The following is a 3,105-nucleotide window of genomic DNA, read 5'->3' on the forward strand; positions in this document are numbered from 1 at the left end:
TCTCCATGTACTGACATGGAAAGATGTTCACTACACACTGCTAATTTAAAAAAATCAGAAATGTGATTCCATATACAGCACAAATCATGCATTAGCATCATATAAATACATAGGGAGACATTAGGAAGTCTACTCAACATAACATACTTGGGGTTACTTCTAAGTAGCAAGATTTGGGGGTTTCTATATCATTTCTATAGTCTTAATTTTTTTCAATTTACATTTCATATTTATAATATTTTTTAAAGATTTTTATTTATTTACTTGAGAGCATGAGAGGGGAGAGGGTCAAAAGGAGCAGTAGACTCCCCACTGAGCAGGGAGCCTGATGCAGGACTCTATCCTGGGACTCCGGGACTATGACCCAAGCCAAAGGCAGTTGCCTGACCAACAGGGCCACCCAGGTGCCCACTTTTTTTATAATTTGTAAATTGCTCTTATGTCTTAAAATGCACAAACTTCTTTAGGTAACTAAAAACACTTTTGTATCTTCTTTTTAAGATTTTTATAAATAGCAATCATACTGAAATCCTAATGTTTAGAAACTTGTCTTTACCCAATATAAGACTAAACAGAGCATTGTTCTCACTCAAGGTGAGTGTCAGCTCTAGGTCTTCATCTGTAAACACATTTCTCAAATGCTTACTCCATTAATGTTTCAGCTGAGCTGCTAAGTATGAAAAAGCAGCAGAAAATACTCACTGATGTCATTCCTCAGATTAAGAGGATACAAAGAGAGGCACCCGGGGGTTCAGAGTCAGCTGAGTGTCTAACTTTTTTTTTTTTTTTTTAAGATTTTATTTATTTGACAGAGAGAGAGATCACAAGTAGGCAGAGAGGCAGGCAGAGAGAGAGGAGGAAGCAGGCTCCCTGCTGAGCAGAGATCCCAATGAGGGGCTCAATTCCAGGACCCTGGGATCATGACCTGAGCTGAGGCAGAGCTTAACCTACTGAGCCACCCAGGCGCCCCTGAGCATATGACTCTTGATTTTGACTCAGGTCATGATCTCAGGGTCGTGAGACTGATGGAGCCCTGCATCAGGCGCCATGCTGAGCATGGAACCTGTGTAAGATTCTCTCTCTCCCCCTCAGGGCACCTGGGTAACGAAGTCCATTAAGTAACCACCTCAGGTCCTGATCAAAGCATTGTGAGATCCAGTCCCGGGTCTGGCTCCACACTTGGGGAGTTTGTTTCTTAAGTTTCTCTCTCCTTCAGTTCTTCCCCCCACATGAAGTATTTATCCTACTCTCTCGTTCTGTCTCACATAAATAAATAAATCTTAAAAAAAAAAAAAAAAAAAGAGTTCTCAAGAGTTCTCCCTCTCCCTCTGCCCTCCCTCCCACCCCTACTCTAAGAAGTTTCTACCAGCTTTATTTCAAATACAATGCAAAATTTTCCATGGGTATAAAACCCAATCCGAATATTTGCAGGTTTTTAAAAACATTAACAGAACTCTACCCAATGTAGCCAGTGTCTAAACGTGTTCAGTAATTTATTCATTTAATAAACATTTGAACCCCTCCTCTGTGCCAGGCCCTGAAGTCTACAGAGAAGATTAAATCATATCCCTGAAGGAATTCATAATCTAGTGGGAGAAAAAAATTTGAAGAGATAATTAGAATGTGATGTCCTAAGTGCAAAAATATGGATAAGCACAAATAATTTAGAGTGTACAAAAGAAGAGGGATAATCATTAAGTTTCAACAATGACCATATACTTGTGGCACTTGCAAACATGGGAAAATATTGTCTATACTTGTCAAGGTTCACCAAATGCCCAGTACTAGCATGAAACTGAAGGATAAAAGAAAAAGTTATGATCAGAATCAAGGCTACGGTATTTTTCAAACGTTACTAACGTTCTACGACCTCAACTGAAACAAAACATTCCTTAATCATTAGTTAATTTTTTAGGGTGTATCAAATTGCTAAACAGACACCTCTGACAATCTGAAACTAATTTCCAATTTTCCCCAGCCCTATTAAAACCAAATATGTACATTTTAAATACGTTTTTAAACTCTGAACAAATCCTAATATTACGAACAAATTCTCAGCGTCCCACGTCCTGTAACCACATCAAAAGATAAAACTCAAACTCTTCAAAGATGTGATATAGAGAGTAAAGAGAATTTCATCCAGGGAAACCGTAACAGTTGGCTGCTTCCTCTTTCTGTAGTTTATCTTCCTGGTACAGGAGCAGGATGGTTCTCAACTATTCCCTGTCCCAGAATTCTGAGTCCCTGAAATCGGCTACTGAACCTCCAGAGAACCCAGCTCCGACAGAAAAGCGAGGCGCCAACTTACCCAAACCTGTGCACAACGGTCTTATTGGGAAAGACAGCCCTGCAAGGACAGACAGACTGGGAAGTCCAGGTGGGGGTGGGGGGGCGCGGCTGGGGAGGTAAGCAAAGGGGACTTCCTAAAGAGAACGCAGGGATCGGCGCGAGGCCCCGGGGCAATTCCGGGCCTCCCAGGTGCCCCTCCAGAGCCTTCTCAGTCCGGGGCGCCTCAAGACCCCCGGAAACCTCTGACCCGCGGAGAGGCAGACGTCACCCCCACTGACCCACCACACAGTCCCGGACCGCCGAGGTGAGGCCGGGTCTAAGGCCCGCCCTTCGTGGACCCCACCCCAGGCACAAAGGGAGGAGGGCACTCGAGCTGCCTCTCGCTCTTTCCTTCCAGCGGCAGCTGCACCCCGGCCGAAGTCCGGCGCCACTCCGGACTCCGCCTCGACTTCAGGTCCTGGCAGGTCGCTGACGGCCCAGACGTCTCACCTTTGGCTTCCTCGCCCCGTCCGTCCAGGAATAAAAGAACCAGCGTCCACTGGAAACCTCCTCCTCCCCGCCCCAGAACCGCGGAGCAGTCAAAACGCACCGGGCCCGCCTAGCCAGGACAGCGCGCGCCCGCGCACGCAAATATACACACCCCGAGCCGCCGAGAAGCGGCCGCCGCCGCGCGCGCTCCCTCCGCCGCCAGTGCCCGCGCGCGCCATGGCGGGGGCGTGGCTAAGCCACGGGGGCGCGCCTCCTTACGAGGACCGGGGACCTAGGCGGCGGCGCGCTCCACGTGGCGCGCTCTACGCCTCCCAGCGCCGCGCGCGC

General features: G+C 47.2%; 1 protein-coding gene across 4 annotated transcripts in view; it reads right to left on the reverse strand.

Moving 5' to 3' along the window:
* APAF1 (apoptotic peptidase activating factor 1) overlaps positions 1–2,967 on the reverse strand; it is a 90,288-nt gene extending 87,321 nt beyond the window's left edge. For 3 of the 4 annotated variants that reach the window (XM_004742935.3, XM_004742932.3, XM_004742931.3), the window contains exon 1: positions 2,779–2,922. The gene's annotated coding sequence lies outside the window, so the exon portion shown is untranslated. The other variant, XM_004742933.3, reaches the window with a different exon arrangement.
* Positions 2,968–3,105: the final 138 nt, after the last annotated feature.

The sequence above is a fragment of the Mustela putorius genome, unplaced genomic scaffold (genome assembly GCF_011764305.1).
Source record: "Mustela putorius furo isolate JIRA1106 unplaced genomic scaffold, ASM1176430v1.1 tig00000788_pilon_pilon_pilon, whole genome shotgun sequence".
In the NCBI taxonomy this organism is placed as follows: Eukaryota; Metazoa; Chordata; class Mammalia; order Carnivora; family Mustelidae; genus Mustela; species Mustela putorius.